We start from the raw sequence: 17,763 nt of genomic DNA on the forward strand, positions 1-17,763 counted from the left end.
TAGTCAAACAGTAACTTTCCTATTTATGCTTCAGCTTCATCACTTAGAAACAAAAGGAAATTAGTCAGGTTATGTTTCTGCACTGTCACAGAGTAAATAACTGTACTTATCAGTGATGAAGAACCCACACAAAAATTCTTCATGTCTCCATTAATGGCATTAAAGCCAAATGCATGATGTTTTTGCTTCACTGCTGCAGAAGGAACGGAGTGTCTTTGTTGTCTACAGCTTTAGGCCTCAAATTCAGGAATGCTTTTATAAGTACAAATTCTCATTACAATTTTTCTCTGTAATATTTACATTCTAGGTTTGAAGACAAACCTTCCAAAAAAAAGGAAAATTATAAAATGAACTTTTGCATGATTCCTGTTTGGGAATGACACGTCTGAGTATTCATTTCCCAGGAAGATGCAGGTTGTTTCCCTAATGGTCACTCTGGCCTGAAGAACTTGTACAAGACATCAAGAGACTCCATTTTCATAAGCTCTTACTCAACAGGTCAGCACTCCCACTGAAGTACATCTGCTTTATTAATAAGTAGTAATGTCACACTGGGGGTGACCTACAATTTTTCTACTAACAGATAAGACAAGTTTCGGTTCTGACCTACGGAACCATCTGGAGACTGAAGACTTAAAAGTTGTTAATTCAAGTTTACTACTCACATTTTTTTCAAAAAAGCCCCAGGAACAGGAAAAAAAATCTGATTCCCTGTATTTCTAATACAATAGAATACACCAAACAGTAAAAACTAAAAATACTTTTCCATTTCAGACTAAAACCAGTGTATATGCAGAACTGAGCCATTCACAATCTGCTGGATTTTACAAATATAGAAATTACTACAAGTTTAAAACATATACTTCTGAAAACTTGAAGTATTATTTACAGAATTTACTCACCAGGACACTTCTTCAACTTCTTAGTCTAAACATAACAATTTGTTACAATATCAGCTGCAAAAACTGAAATACTATTATTTTCATAAACACATTTCATTCCTCTAAGTATTTATTAAATAGGCTAACAAACAATAGAAACCTATACAGTTATTTTTCAAGTACTGCTTTCATGTTTATTATGCTTATTTTTATACATATATATGTGAAAGAAAATGTTTAAAAACTTTTAGTTTGATGAAAAACTTAATAAATCTCAGAAATCACAAAAATCAAAGAAACCAAACACAAAAGAAACCCTTGACCCTGAATAATTAGAACTCTAGTCTTGGGAGCAGGAGAGAAGAGAAAGAACTGGAAAGAAGAGAAATACCAGAGATAAACAGAAATAATCACAGCAATACTTGCTAGCTTTTAAAGTCTTACAAAAAAGTATGTGCACAGTGACAGCTCCCCTAAGAAAATCCTGTAAAGTTAATTTAAGCGTTCAGAATCCCTCTTCCTCATTATGGTAGATGTAACACAAATTTATCAGGTGGCAACTACTGAACCCTCTTTCTGCCAGCCTTTAAAGCACCAGGGAGCTCAATACTTGTAGTACACACAACACAATAACTGCGGAAGTTACCCTGTTTGAATAAAGTTTTACGCTACAGTGTTAGAAGCTCTGAATCAATATTATTTCTCCTGAATGGGGCAGGAATCAAAAAAGAAACCCTGAACAGTCGTTGGTGGGGGAAAAAAAGTATTTAAAATAAAAATTATTACTGGATTGCTACACATAATAAAAATCACTCCCAAGACAATCTGCACACTCTCTAAAAACGTTCTTAAGTTGCCTGCCAGACTTACAGCATAAATTTAGGCCAGTACCAAGCACTCATTTCTTCCCCGTGTGTAAATGCGACACAATCAGGCCTCACATGCAGGCCTCTCTCCCCAGAACAGGCAGGACCTTTGTTCGATACGTCGATGTTTTTCCCTCAAAGCCCTTGACATAACTTTCCATTCTTTCCCCTATTATTTTCCGGTTGCCCGTCTAGACTTGGGGACTGCCGAGCCGTGCAAAGCCCCGACTGCCGGAGCGCCCGAGCACTCGGAAGGGGGAACAATAAAAAAGTTGGACACAGGAAGACGGGCCTGCAGGTCTGGCGAGAGCCTTGGCCTGGGTTCTCTGCCCAGCCCCGACAGCCGGGGCACCCCGGGACCCCCCGAGCCCCCGCCGGGACCCCCCGCACCGCGTCCCACGGCCAGGCCCCGGGAGGGGAACGGGGAACAGCCCGGCAGGAAAGGCAGAACCCAGTGTTTGATCAGCCTCCAAGTACGACGCATTATGCAAGCAAGCGCAAGGACCAGGCAACTTGGTTCTTGTCTGAAAACAAGAAAAACATCGGCTAAAACATTTAGCTGCGAAAATAACCCCTCTGGTGGGCCGCCAGCTCCGTGGCTCCAACCCCACGGGCACCTCTTGTTCTCTGCCCACCTTCTTCCTCCCCCTAAAAAAAGCTTGTGAAATATGGACGTCGGCCGATTATTTGGCATTTTTATCGAGCCGGGCAGAGAGGAAAAAAGAGGAATTGCTATTTTTTTCCTTTAAGATACTCGATAGCTTCTTTAGGTAAAAAAAAATTAAAGGGGGGGGGGGGGGGGGGGCCGAGAAGTAATAAAGGGCCATTAGGGGAAAGGGGGCCAAGCGGAGTGGGGGCAGGAATATGGGGAAGGGCATCGAAATCGGCACGGCAGTGTCAACACTGACACTGCCCTTTTGTATCAGAGCCACACAGGCCCCGGAGGGGCGGCCTGGCAGCGGCGAGGCGGCCCCGGCGGCGAGGCCGAGGGCTGTCCCCGCAGCGGGCTCGGGGATGCCTGGCCATTTTGTCAGCTGCGTTTCCAGCCCTTCCCTCCGCGGCGAGGGCCCCATTCCCCGCTCCGGGCCGCCCCACACACACTCACCACCGCGGCGCCGTGTCGTTCCCGGTTTCCCCTCGCCCGCCCTCCCTCCTTCCCATCCGCAACAATGCTCCGGGCTGGCGCCGCTCCCCTCCCCCTGCCCCGGGCCGCCAGGAAGGGCAGCTCGGCTAATGCCGGGGATGACACAACAGGCCGGGCCCGGAGGCTGCCGAGGGGCCCAGCGAGCGCCCCGCTGCCCCGTGCCCGCCCCCCCGGCACCCCCGGCCCAAGCGGCGGGGCCCCGGGTACCTAGTTTGTCCCGGTGCGGCCTCCGCAGACGCTCCGTGCCTCGCTCCTCCCGGCAGCGGCCGCCTCGCTTCCCTTCAATTATCAGCTGAAGCCGCAGCACCGAGCGGCGCCTCGTCCGCCGCCTCCGCCGCCGAACCCCTTCCAGCGGCGCGAGGGGGAGGCCGCGGGACTACTTTCTCCCGGCGCCGGGGCCCCGCCGAGGCCCGCTCGCCCCCCGGGCCGGAGGGCGGCCCCTGCCCCGGCTGCCGCCCCCCTGCAGCCCCCGCCGCGGCCCGGAGCGCGGCCCGCTCGCTGCGCTCGGCGGGGCCGCTGGCGGCGGCCCGTATCCCTCCGCCGGGGTCGTCACCCCGAGCCCGCGAGAATGTCCGCCCGCGGGGGCGGCGGGGCCGCAGGTCTGCGCTGGCACCGGCACGGGGGTCGCACCCTGCCCGGCACAGCGGCGCCGCCGGGGCTGCTTCTTTAAGAGGGGGCCGGGCCCGCCGTGACCCCGCGCGATGTCCGCCCCTTCCTGGTTGTCATGGCGACCGCCCGCCGGCGTCCCAAGATGGCGGCGGCGGGGCCGGCGCTGTCCTTGTCCCTTCACCGGGGCAGGAGCAGCGCGGCTGGCCCGGCCCGGCCCCCGCGGCACCACCGGCTTTAGCCTGTCCTGGAACAAGGAGCTCCTTCGTGCCGGGCGGGACTCGGGTCGCCTGTCATTGCCGGGACGCGGCCCAGGAGGTGCTGCTGGCCGGGCCGGGGCGGGCCTGCCGAGGGCTGGGAGCGCCGGGGACGTGCCAGGGTGAGTAGCCGAGGTAAGGCGGCAGGAAAGGGCTGGCTGCCAAAAAGGGTCACTGCCGAACGCAGCTGAAAGCGGGCCTAGACAAGCAACCTCTGTGTGCGGAGATTCCTTCCGCCTGTGGGAAGGGGCTCTGAGTGAGGACCAGAGGAAAAGGGGAAATAAAAAATCCTTCAAAATGGCTGTGTTAATAACCTGGTGAAGAAGTATCTTCTGTGATTTTGTAACCTCAACACAGACATGAGCCTACTCTCAGAAAGACCTCACAAATAAATGACATCCAAGCTTTTAAAGCAAATAAATAACAAATCCTTAAGTAATGTCACAGTGTTTCTCCTAAGATAAATTTAGCTGCACTCTCAGAATAACTAGGCTTAAGGTGGGGGGTAAGCAATAGTCTAAGCTGTCATTCCAAGAATATAAAATGAAATTGCACATCTGGGAATGGGAAGGCTGTGTGTATTTTCTACGTGGTACTTGAAGATGTTTAGATGTCCTCTCTAATGCCTGTGCATGTAGCTGGTTCTCCAAACAGGGATCAAAGCAATGTTAAATATCCTGAAAGAGTTTTTTCTTTTTTTTAAAAAATATGCTACTTGGATATTTTTCAGAATAAGAGAAATCTTCAGTGAGGATTATTGAACAGTAAACAAATGAAATTTAACAAATGTGATTTTGACTTTATAAGATTATGAAATAAACCCACAAACATTCTATAATTTTTATTTAATTTTTATCTGTTTTTTGCTTAGTTGACCTTATAAGTATGAGAGATGAACATAAATGTTTATCTCTGGCTGAACATGCTGAGCTGGAAGACGTAAAGTTTCAAAAATTTTTCTGAGAAAGTTTTTAAAATGTCTCACCAGAACAAAAGAAAAACCCAACATACTTTGAAACTAGGAGGAAGTTGTTGGGTTTTTTCATAAAATAGAGCAAGATAACAAACATATTTTTTTCAGGGAAGAATTGCTGCACAGTAAGTGGGGAAAATATGCTTTTGTGTAGCTGAAGTCTTGTAATGGGCCTGTCCCATTGGCCCCATGGGAATACTGTCAGTGCCCTGCTTGTTCATGGAATATGTGATTGAATGTTGTGGGGTCTCTACCATTCCTTTTTGCACTCAAATAATAGAAATAAGATGCTCCTTATTATTGTTATTGCAGTCTTCAGCTTTTTGGTTCTTGTATCTGTTTCCTGTCAAACACTTCAGATATCTGTTCTTGGGTTTGTTTTCAGCTGCCCAAATATATCCTGCAAACAAACCAGTCAGTTACCATGAACCATGCAAAAAAAGCTTTGTAACTGTCACTGCAAGTAAGTTAAAATTGTTCCACAAATACTTTTTGTACAAGGTATTACCAGCAAGTTGGTGTCATTGCAAAATAACTGGTTTGGATTATTTGAAAAATTCAGCTTTGATTTTATGAGGATCAGATCATTTGAGTGTGGTGCAGTGAGCATGTCTGTTTGGGTATATCACTAACCTAATGTATCTGATTCCAGCAAGACTTCCCAATTCAGTCAAATCTTAATTCACTACTGCTGAAAACAACTTGTCTTAAGTAATCTCTGTAGTTTTAACTTCTACATGTAAAATTTCTGAATGCTGGTTAACCTTTCTAGAGGCTGTGTAATCTCCCAAGAAGAGATCTGTGTTCAAATGAGTCATGTGAATTGTCTCTGTGACTTTTTTAGCTTTTTCCCTCATTTAAGGGAAATTACATCCCTCTTCTGTCATGCAACCAGAAAGGCTGAGGAGGTTCTCCAGAAGGCATTTTAGAAGTCTGCTCTGCCTCGAGCCACTGAAGGAGCCTCCAAAGTGCTGTATAACTGACAGGAAGTACCGAAAATGGACAGACAGGGGGTCTCTGGGAGCAGAGTTAAGCATACACCAGTAAGTTTGCTAAGCTAAGTATGGGACAACAGTCAAATAAAGAGGACAAGACAGACAAACAAACCTAGAATGTTATGCCATAGGGCCTCACTAGTTACTGCATAAGCTACTTCAAGTAGGAAGAGTAAGAAGAAGGGGAGAGCCCTGTAAATGATTGCAAATAACTCTTATAAAAGGAGACTATATAAGTACAGGTGCATAAATGAGCGTTCATGGAATACAGTTCAACCAGCTGGATTGTGTAAAAGGAGAGACCTTTTGAGCCATCAGTGCAAATAATCTTTTTCAAGTAGCTGCTTTAAGTCAGCAGTCATAACTTTACAAATGCAGAGAAACTCTTCCCCATATTTCCCTCTGTGTGGGCATCTGCCAGTTCCAGTGCAGGAAATATAAGACTGAAAGAGATGACTCCAGATCATCAAGTCCTAGTCCCTGCTGTTTCATTCAGCTCCATAATAGGTCTTCATAGCACAAATGGGATCCGATGTTTCAAATATAGTGAGGCTTTTTTTCCCCTGCTATTTCACACAGAACAACAGCTCCAGGTCATCACTTCTCTGATGGCTAGAAAGGCAGTTATGCAGATTAATTTACAGCTTCTTTTGTTTGCATATCTAGTGCACTACAATATAAGAAAGATATTAAGCCGTTAGAGAGTGTCCAAAGGAGGGCAACAAGGATAGGGAGGGGCCTTGAGGGGAAGCTGTAGGAGGAGCTGCTGAGGGCACTTGGTCTGTTCAACCTGGAGAAGAGGAGACTGAGGGATCACCTCATCACAGTCTACAACTTCCTCGTGAAGGGGAGGGGCCCACACTGATCTCTTCCCTGTGGTGACCAGTGACAGGACCCGAGGGAATAGCCTGAAATTGTGTCAGGAGAGGTTTAATTTGGATGCTAGAAAGAGGTTCTTCGCCCAGAGGGTGGCTGGACACTGAACAGGCTCTCAGGGCAGTGGTCACAGCACCAAACCTGATGCAGTTCAAGGCATGTTTTGACAATACTCTTGTACACATGGTGTGACTCCTAAGGATGGTCCTGTGCAGGGCCAGGAGTTGGACTCCTTGAACCTCGTGGGTCCCATCCAACTCAGCGTATTCTGTGATTCTGTGTATATATAATATTGCATATATTTAATAAATATGCCCTCTTAATAAGGTTTGTTTTGTTTTTTCAGTTTCCACTTCTGAAACAGACTCTGTTTCCTGGTCACTCTGGTATCTTCACTGCATTTCTTACCAGTAGAACTTTCGTTCTTAATAATAATAATAAGCCTAACGAGTGCTGTGTTCAAAAGCATTGTTACTTCCCAGTGTCTTCTGGAAAATTCCTGTGTGATTTAAATTTTAGGATTGTATTTAACTTTCTCTACCAAAATCACATTAATGACTCACGATCGTCCTTTGATTAGTTATCATTCTAATGTCTTCCTCCTTTATCCACTTTCATTTATAACCTTTTGGTTTGTGGCAGAAATTACTTCCAAATGATTGACTTCATCATTTGTAATTCTCAGTTTTTATTTTTGTTTGTTTGTTTGTTTGTTTTCCCCTCTCCAGGATTGCTATGATTTGTTGTGAGGGAGAAGTTGGTGTACATGTCAGCATAAACATACTAAACAGAAAAACATGCTTGGCCACAAAATGTGTACTAGGAATCTTGCTAGAATTCAGGGGAACAGTGAATAATTTTTGTTTTGTGTGAGTGGATGTAATATTACATAGAGTGGGAATATTTTTGTCTCAAGATTGACATGAGGGGTGGAAACTTGTTTCATGTATGTCTTTCCATTATCTTTCACTGTACATGGTTTTCACTATTGAAATGCCAAATTAATATTTGATATGCCAGTTATAATTTGGCAAGGTTTATCTCAAACAACAATAGATGTTATCTGTTTGTGCAAAGCAAGTGATAAATCATATGGCTTCCAACATTAAATGTAAGATGGCTTCAGATAGCCACCCAAATAACCTTTCAAAATAAAATTTCATATAAACTGTCTAACAGATGATAAGTACAGGTTTTGAAAAGTGCAATGAGACGAATCCAGATGGTGGGGTAGTACAGAAAAGATCGGTCACTGTTTTGGTCAAACAAGGACTACAGACACACATCCTCACCCCCAAAAAAAGTCTGGTGCTTAATCTGCTTATAGGGCAGGCTGAGAACTGGAATGATGAGGCTGGTAACAAAAGAAATGTAATGGGAAAATGATCCACTCAACATGTAATTAATACCAGCATCTGTCACCATTTAATGAATGCTGCACTAATCAGGGGATTTTGTCATGTTAGTAAAATGTGTGGCCACTGCCCCGTAAAAAGCATCTCACGTGCACAGCACCGCCTTCATCTGCACAGCACCTGCTCAGGATCTGCCCACGGAACCGTCAGCGGGGCTGAACTTGGTCAAATGTGCAACTGCAGAACTGTGTGTCTGGGCAGAGCTCAGCAACTGGATTCTGTAACAAACACATGCAGGACATCGAGGTGAGCAGTGCAAGTAACCAGGCAAACCTTCTGATGGATGTCCTTGTTCTTTACCCCTCATTGCTCCTATTGTTTAGTGTTCGCCTCTACGTTTTCAGTCGGTTTCTGATTAAATCAAGACGTTCTGATGTTGTTTTGGATACTGAGAACTACAATATTTTCTTAAAAGATCCTGTAATTACTTGTTTTAATTTTAAAAATAAAGTTGTTTGCTGGGTTTTTAGTTTTAAGTAAAAATTCTGGACCTACAGCACATAAATCTTTTAAAATATTTTTTAAAACATCCTTTTTCAATAAAGAACTCAATTCCATGTCTGATCCCTATAAGCCCAAAATTAAAAAAAAAAAAAAAAGAAAAAACCCAAAACACAGCAACAACAAAAGCAAACCAACCAACCAAAACAACACACACAACTTATCATTTTCAATAAAATTTGAATTTTAGGAGTCTTAATAGTAAGTGATCATTGTACTGATTGTGGGCTGGTTGATTCGATTTTCAGTTGTATCTTCAGGTTTCATTAAACCTGCAAGGATAGCTCCTCCATTTGGAAAATTTTAACTATGAAGGTAAGTGTTAGGCTTATTTTTAAGTCTTAATGAGGACATTTGATATGTAACATATTTGACTGACAGCAGAGGCCCTTTGAAGTGCTTAAGCCAGATGGATGGGAGGGGGAAATTAACAGATGTTCTAATAGTAATTGAGCTGAAATTAATTTCATGTTATACAAAACAATTTTTTTTGAAAGGTAGGTCTCATTTTAAGTAAAGATCTGTTGGAGATGAACCTTTTTCAAAATTCTAATATTTTATTTGCATTTGAAACCTGAAGGATGCCATACTAGTTATTGCCTAGCTGGACCAACTCTATTCAGGTCTCTTCTTTGACTTTTCAAACTGAGAATTTATGTTCTTAACAAACAAGAAAAGCATAGAAATTTCTCTAGAAGGAGTTTAAAAAATTATATTTTTATTATGAGGTATTTGTATGGAGGACTTTAATTGCATAAAACTAGAAATTTCTTGTTGTTGTCTTAAATTAGAAATGTTTCAAGCACAGTTTGATGAGATCAGAAGGAAGCCATTTTGTCCCAGCTCAGAAAATGTTATGCTAAAAAAAGTGTATTTCCAAAATAATCAAACACTTTCATGGTAATGGTATCACACAGTATTAAGCAATTCTTATCAGGAGAATGTTTGTTGAGCCTAAAATACATAAGGAAATCTTTGCTTTTTTGCTGTCTCTTAATTCAGACATCAGAGTAAACAGGAGACCTGCTTGGAAAATGGAGACAGTGTCTCTGGGGAGCTAATGCTGTATTGGAAAAATATGAATATTGTTTTCAGGTGTTTCTGTGCAAAGCTCAGCTATGTTGGCTCAGCAATGTTGTGGCATTGTGTTATAGTTTGGATGCCTCACAGTAGCTCTCACTTCCTCCATGATGTGCCACTCTGGCTGTGTGCAGGTGCTGGTTATCCATAAGGTTTTGGGGAGGATTTGGGAGTTCTTTGGCCACGCTGCAAACTGAAGATGTTATCCAGCACAGGAACCAACTGACATAGGAAAATATGGGCTTTTGCTAACTGAAATGCAAGTTGTGATGTGTTGCACCAGCAGTGCTGGCATTCCAGGGCTTTCCTTCCTGGTGCATCAAGATCTCTCTACAGAAGGCATCACAGACAGCAATGGAAGTGGTGGGTTTTCCTTCCCAGAAGACTCAGTTCTCTCTTTTGGGGGGAATGGTTGTTTTGGGTTTTTTTTCCCCACAAACATTGCTAAATGCTTAGCCCTGTGAAGCATTCATTTATGAATTTGAAATCAGATATATAACTGATACCAAGTCCTTAAGTGGTTATTATTTGTGAAATAATACAGTTTGTGAGCCTATGATAATTTTGTGCTATTGTGTGGGCTTATAAAATTTTTTTCAGTAGTAGTTGCACTGTTATTTCAAGATGCATTGGAATATTCTTGTATCAGTTTCAGTCAAGGTATGTTAAAGATGATAAAGTAATCTTAGTTAATTCTCTGTTACCGTTATTTGCTCTTACTCTTGTTTTTCTGTATCCCTGGTGGCCTGGAGATGTATTTTTTCTTTTGTCTTGCCTGGGTTTTGTCTACTTATACCTAGTCATTAATATACAGACAGCAGTATCATGGAATTGCAATGTTTAAGCTCCCATTTTAACTTTTATGCATGGTTTAATATTTGTGTCTTTCTTCAAAAGTACCATGCCTGCTGTAGTCCTACCTGCCAAGGATGATTTTCAGGTCATGAAGGTGTAATAGTTTCCCAAGGTGAGCAACCACAACTCCCTTCTGCTTGTTTAAGTGAATGTTTCGTGCTATACCCAGTGTTGTTCCCATGTCCATTACTGTCAGGGCTGCTTCTTACAGAGAAAGATTTAGGTATATTTTTCACTTGCCTTACTTTAGGCAGTGCATCCTTGTCCTGTGTCTTTGGATTCTTCAGGAGTAATTCCACTTTTGTGTTACCAAAGGTAAGTTTGTGTTTTTATCTGTTGTCTTGTTTTCATTTTTCCTGCTTCAAGTTAGGAAAATAATTTTCTTCCTTTCCACTGCCTTTATTAATCAAGAGCAGTTTACCTTATTTCATTTTCCATAGGCACAGTAGCATTCATGAAGAACTTTCAGATATGTTTACTTGACTAGGCATACCATCTATTTATACTTGGTTCATTTATCAAAAGTCAATTAAATGCACTCAGTAAAGTGTCCAAGTGAGCGAAGAAATTAAGAAGGGTAGAAAGCAAAGCTAGAAAAGGATCAGAATTTTTACCTCGGTGTGGGCTCGGCTATGTAAGGTCTTATCTAAAGATGTACTAGTGTAATTTAAAAACTTTTTAAACAAACTCGCTGGTCTAAACTGCTGTATGGATTCTTATTCTGAAGAGGTGCTTGATTTTGATAGAGTGTAAACTAAATCAATTTGTGTTAAACCGAAATCAACCTAAATTAAACCAAAGTAAAAGTGCCTGTAACTATTGGATGGACTTCATTAAATTAGATTAAAATTGTGCACTGGGTGCAACCAGTGTAAATGTCATTTGTTGGCTGAAACCTGAATTACACAAATTATCTGGAGGAGGGTGGGAACTGGAAGAACAAACACCAGTGCACGGGAAAATGATCAAAATCATTTGTCAGAAAAGACAAAATAACACTGTAGAAGCAGAAGCCTAAGAGAGTGTCTGAAGCCAGAGTTCTAAATAACATAATAGGATGATGGAGAACAATGGAGTTAAAGGAATGACAACAGATGGGGATTGCAGGCAAGAGGAGCTGGGTAGCTGGAAAGCATCAGAAGCCCAAGCAGATACTTGTGACAGAAAAGGCAATGTATGTTTTTAATATGTGTGCACATCAAATTATCATGACAAATGATAATGAAAGGATAGATTTCAGCATTCACTACGTTGGTGCCACAGATGAATTGTGCAGTTGTTCCCTCCTCTGCAGTTTACAATGAGACTCAAACCTAATGGTAACAAATGTTAAGTTTCATGTAAAACAAGTAATTAAAATTGGAGAGAAAAAAACGTAGTGTTTGAAGAAACAGGGATAAAAAATCAACCAACTTTGCACAGAGTATGCTCCCTGTAGTACTGAGCTGAGAACTGACTGAGAAAAAGGGCATACTTGTTAACACAGCTTTTTCTATAAACTGGAAACACAGGTAGGAGTCACATATATCAGAATACCTGCACAGTGTGATGGATTCTCAGTGTTCCTGGCTTTCGATTTGAGGCAGAATTAAAGCTGTAAATAGAGAGCAAGGGAACTTGGAAAAACACACTAATAGTGTTTATCTGTTCCTAAAATTATTATGAGATTTTAGGGGCCAGTGCAATAGATGTTTCTCAAAATTTAGAGTAAGAAGTGTCAGTGCTGAAAGTGAGCTGCCCACATAAGAATATGGGAAAACAGTTTTCAGCAGATACTGGACTGGTTGCAGATCTATACAAATCAGGATGATAAGAAGTATCCAAGGAGAGGTGGAATGATTGAACTAAGACATCATCTATTATAAAAAGGATTGCTAGTTATATGTACATACCCTGCTAAAAGAGGGGCTGATTCCCTAAAAATTACTTTGCACTGCTGTACATGAGGACTTTTTATACACATAGCAGGGAGTCTGACTGTTCTGTTGTTTGGGATTTTTTACATTTATAGAGAGCAAAAAATCCCATACAAAAGGCCCACACAAAAACCTAACCAAACTAACAAAGAAAGACCACCCAAAAAACAAAGCAGAAGAAATTTGAAGCATTGACTAGACCTGAAATTCTAACAAGAAGACCTTGAAACTGAATTAAGGAGGACAAAACTAAAAGAAATGGTTTTAAATGAAACCTGTCAGTGTGTTATCCATCTAGAGAGGAATGTTATGCCTTGCTCTTAGCTTGCATCCTTTGTTCTGTTAAGTAGTGGAATAATCTCTTTGTGGCAGTCTTATCTATGTCTGTCTGTTTAATCACATTAATAAATGGCAAGTATCATGTTCATCATTGAAGACTCTGATCCTCAAGAGTATTATTTTATTCCCTCTGATAGTGTTGCTCTCCCCTCAGCTCATCCCCTTCCCTCTGCATTGTCTCTCGCTCTTGTGTTGTTCTCTGATCTGTGTGCCCAAGCCTGTATAAGGTGCATGTTGCCTTCCAAAGCACCTGTGCTTTTGGCAGCTGTGATAAACAGCTGGAGCTATTTTTTTCCCTTATTTTCTTGACTTTTATTTATTTCCCCTCCCACCTGCAAGGTCAAGGGAAACCAATGAGGAAAGATACTAAAATAAGAATAGACCAGGTATGTAACTGAGAAAAGGGAGGAGACCATGGCAAGGTAGCAGATTTTGGGTTCAAACATAATTACTCCATTCTCCAAAGGAAAAGGCAGTTATTTTTTCCCAAGCTTTTTATTCCATCTTCCTCCTGTATTTTCCTAATATGTTTTTCAGATGCTTTAAGTGGAAGCCTTTGGTAGTCACACATATAGAGCTAATCCCTTAGCTGAAATTGGTTGATGTTTCAAGTATGAGTGAAGTGGAAGAAAAATTAGCAGCTTCATAGTTGCTGCATATGAAAATTTGGAATTGACACATTTCTTTTATTCTTTATGCACTTGAAATATTTGTTAATAGCAACTCACAAAACAGTTTGCCTTGACACCAGGAAGTCATCTTTCTTTCTGTGTGCCATTGTCTTTACAGTTGTACTCTGCTACAGTCACTGTGGTATTTTTGCTTGCTAACTTAATTGTTTTAACTTCTTGCTATTTATTAATAGCCATTTTTTTTCTCCAAAACCAAAGCAGACTTAGGGAAGGGAGGTATGTAGGTTTGCATGAAGACTATTATGGCCCTAAGATGAATCTGTACAAACTTTCAAGTAACGTGCTGGTCAGAGAGGATGGTGTTTTTCTTGTAGGCCAGTTTATTTAGCCCAGCTTAATAGGTTTTACACTTCAGACTCTTTGGCAAACCTGAAATGGATATCCCTTAAAAAGCTGAAAAATGGACTATGTCTAATAAATGCCAAAGAGACCCATTCTTCTCATGAGTGCACATCAGAAGGAAACTATTATCCTGTAGAGATGTAATCCTATCAGTGTAGACAAAATAGTAATTTGTATCATTCCCTGTACTATAGCAAATGCAAAAATCAATCGTCAAATGAACTAGAGACATTGTAAGCCCTACCTTAAATTTTAAAAGAAAGGTAGTAAATTGTCAGAAGAACAAAATGCATCCAACTCCACAGACACAGCAGGCAGCAACTAATACCTGTTCGATTTCATGTTGTACATGCCTGAAATTGGGAATGGAATCAGCGCATGGCTTTGGTTTCATTTCAGTTTGGTGCAATCTTGCACTATTGCGCCCAGATGTGTTTCAGTTTTTGTGCTTACTCATAGAAAGTTGTCCTTCAGAGACTTCTGGGAACCTTAAATAAAAGAAGCCTTCAGTAACTGCAACCATTAGACCTTCTTTTCCAAGACAACAGGTCAAAACCTGTCAGCAGTTTTGAGGTACACATCACTACCCCCCCCCCCCCCCCCCCAAAAAGAGTGCAGTCCCTTCTGCCAGGCTGCCTTTCCTACTGTTCACATTCCTGCATATTAACCAAATCAAGACTCTCAAAATAATCTCCTTTGGCCAGGAACTCATTACCAAGAGTCTCACTGGGTTTGGAGGCAGGAGGAAGAAAGAGACTGAACAGATTCTTCAGTTCCACCAGGTCTGCATTCTTGCCTTGAGTTAATCACAATGTGCCATGGTGGCCTCACCTGAGACACGTGCTGTGTGTCTCCCGGTTCTGCAGCAGCTGCTGGCACAGGATCGGAGCAGCCTCCAGTGCCTCGGGGGCACAGCGGGAGGACAGCCTCGCTCTGGCTCTGTGTACACTCATTCAACATTTTACTTGAGTCCTCTTGCAAATACCTGTGCGTTGTCAGTGCTACCTGATTCCATAGTTTAGACATAATACGTGGTTGCCTCTTGGTGAAAAGTGAGTAAAATTTTGAGGTCTCTAATTTCCATTTATTAAAGTGACCTAGAAGCCTGAGTTTCATTTGCTGGCAAAGTGAGCATGGCTTTGTGTAAGCCTAAAGATTTCTGTGTCCAACTCAAATTTCCCTTTATTCCTTATGCAGTCAAAGCTGTAATTTGGATGTAGCTGCAACTACATGGAAAACTTTGCTATAAAGCAAAGAAAACAGTACTCTAGTATCACTTTGTTAATTAGATGTGACTATGTTAGAGTAAGAGTAGAAAAACCTGTGAGAGGAGGGGTCCTTTTTCATAAGCAAAATTGCAGCTACACTAACAGGGACTGGAAGGGTGAACTGAACTGGACTGGAAGCAGGTAAGCTGGTAGTTTCCACTGTGCTAAATAATTTCAGAATTTAAAAATACTTACCTAGTGAAGGCATTTGAATTCATGGCTGGGAAGTTGAGCTTGGGTTTACGGATTAGTAGGCAACAGATTAGCAGATACTGGCATTATGCAACCAATTAACTGAAAGATATTTGGGTATACAAATCAAGACTATTTTGTAGTTACCTCCTTTAAGATATTTCAGTAATGCTGATATTTATTCCACTTTCATTTGTGAAGATTTATGTGAGGGTGAAATAGACAATTTCTATGCCAAGGTACATGAACATGGATTGTTTTAAAACCAATCGATTCATTTGAAATAGCAGTAAAAATGCAACAATATTGTTCAAGACAAAAAGAGATAGAATGAGGATAGAAGCATTTGAATACTCTAATTTTGAAATATGGTTTTTATGGTCTCCACTCTACAAAACCCAGCCAAAGGCAGAGATTTTATTTTTTTTAATTGTATGGAAAATTAATAGCATATGGGATGAAATAGTCTGAGAGAAGAGATTTAGTAGTGATAAAGTCCTTAAGACTAACTGAGAATGTGACTTTTTTTTTTAATAGAAGACACAATGACTCCTTCACTGCACAGGGAAATGAGAGCTTGGGCTGCAGTGAAAAATCCAAGGGTGAAAACAAAGACTGGGGCTCTAGGCTGTTCACCTGGGATAGGGGAAAGTGTTTGATTCTACATCTCCTGAGTTTCAACTGTGCTATTTTCTAGATTCTGGAGTCACGTTCCTTCTCCAATGAATGTTTAGCTATTTAAAGGGGAACAATTTAAAGGCAAAATTAATCTCCATATAAACTGTAATCTTAGAAATTATATTTTGAGTTTCTGCAGTTGAGTCTGGAGAAATCTGAAATCCCAAAAATGTGTATTGGGGAAGGAGCAAGTTTCTCATATGTGCCTTTGTACAGGGCTTCACAATTCACACTGTCTGCCCAACTTCCCCCAGAGGTTTCTCAGTATAAGTGTGGGTCTGCCATGTGAGACTTGTCTTTGCTTCTGTAACTTCCAAAATAGATTAAATTAAGGAAAGGATGAGTCCAGCATCCTTAAAAGACCATATGACAAATTTCAACTGTTACCTTCTCATACTGTGTAAATGGTACTGTGCTTCTGGTAATTTACAGTCCAGGTTAATTTTGACAATAGATACCTACTAAAAGGTTTATTTATTGCTAATTTTCAATTAAATATTGTTGTTGTTTTATTTGTTTAAAAACTTCCTATACTTTTTACCTGAAGCTTTGTCTGGTTGCTGCTGGTTAGATTTGGCTTTGCTTGTCCTTTCCTCTTGCCTCTTTTTTCCTGAAGAAATGCCAATGGAATAAGCAATGTGATAGTGAATTGCCTTAACACTTGCACCTCCAGAGAACACGAGAATGGAATGTGTCCATGGTAACCAGGATGCACTTACAACACTTTCCATTCCTCATCTTCTTAATCTATGCAAATAGTATAGGTATTACAAAATCCATGTGATATTTTTATTTGAAATAACTATGTGCTAACAAACTATCAAGGTAATTGCAGTTTCTCGTGGGTATTTGTACATAGGGAAGTTTTTAAATGGAATAGTGCTATGACAGTTTGTTCCACTGTAAATCAAAGAATAATGGTTAGAAAAATCACAGAGGTGTTCAATAAAATTACTTGAATATTTTACTTTTGCTGTGCCTCTGCATGTTGGCCTGATCTCTCCATTTTGGCAGATAGTTCCACTGCAGTGTGATTCCTGGTGTACCAACTGGGAGGAGGTGGGATTGTGGAAATATGTCTTTCTGTTGGGTTTTTTAATTATTATCACAACACTTTGGAATTTATAATTGTACAACAATACTATAAGAAAGTAAATTCTTATAGCCATGTTAAAACATCTGCTGTAATGCACAGGGGTATTTAATTTGTAGAGTATTGACTTAGTGTTTAATTTTAGAGTTTGTTTGGTTGTATAACAATAAAAATCCTATTCAAGGGTCTATACACACAAGTGCCCAATCTAGTGGCTGGATTAAAAACGTTCTTCTACACTCACATAAAGTTAGATTATAGATAAATACACTCACACAAATGCTAAACAAAGAATACAGAGAGCACTTACTGTGAAAACTTTGTTCTGCTTACACTAGTGCAGAATTCAGTATCTGTTATCTGTGTACACTTTGATTTGTTGTGCTGTACATCCCAGAGAAATATTGATTCATGTATTTTATAACACATTGGAGCACATTGTGGTGCAGCATAGCTCTGCTTTTATAAAAAATTAGACTTCTAAAATTTGTGTAGTTAATTTTCTGTAACTTTATAGATATTATCTGTAGCACATTGTGCAAAAGTTAAAAAGCAACAGTTGTTAATCATTTTGGGGAAGTGGTTTTGGGGGCAGGTAGAACTATTTTCTTTTTTCAGTTACACTTGGTATTTTCATGCTGAGAAATGGAGTTTTGGGGGGATTTTTAAAATAAATTATCACTTCCAACAGTAACATGTAAAGGCTGAGAGAAAGCCTCTTAACCCTGTTCCTTTTCTCCTGTAACAAAGGGGGTTTCCCCCCTATTATACTGAATTCTTGCAAATTGTGTTGA

At 41.1% G+C, this 17,763-nt stretch overlaps 1 protein-coding gene and 1 long non-coding RNA gene across 8 annotated transcripts in view; one reads left to right on the forward strand and one right to left on the reverse strand.

Moving 5' to 3' along the window:
- Positions 1 to 3,566, reverse strand: part of TRIP12 (thyroid hormone receptor interactor 12) — a 79,696-nt gene extending 76,130 nt beyond the window's left edge. For 4 of the 6 annotated variants that reach the window (XM_071566860.1, XM_071566859.1, XM_071566858.1 and 1 more), the window contains exon 1: positions 3,099 to 3,565. The gene's annotated coding sequence lies outside the window, so the exon portion shown is untranslated. Of the gene's footprint in view, positions 1 to 2,852; positions 2,899 to 3,098 lie in introns of those variants that run through there. The other 2 variants (XM_071566854.1, XM_071566855.1) reach the window with 2 other exon arrangements.
- A 6,563-nt stretch (positions 3,567 to 10,129) lies between these two features.
- On the forward strand, positions 10,130 to 17,204 carry LOC139677083 (uncharacterized). 2 transcript variants are annotated; one of them, XR_011698772.1, is made up of 4 exons: positions 10,130 to 10,561; positions 10,700 to 10,764; positions 14,198 to 14,311; positions 14,443 to 17,204. It is a non-coding gene; the product is annotated as an uncharacterized lncRNA (long non-coding RNA). The 2 variants fall into 2 exon arrangements; XR_011698771.1 differs by having other exon boundaries at positions 10,130 to 10,764.
- The last annotated feature ends 559 nt before the right edge of the window (positions 17,205 to 17,763 follow it).

Source organism: Pithys albifrons, chromosome 11 (genome assembly GCF_047495875.1).
Source record: "Pithys albifrons albifrons isolate INPA30051 chromosome 11, PitAlb_v1, whole genome shotgun sequence".
In the NCBI taxonomy this organism is placed as follows: Eukaryota; Metazoa; Chordata; class Aves; order Passeriformes; family Thamnophilidae; genus Pithys; species Pithys albifrons.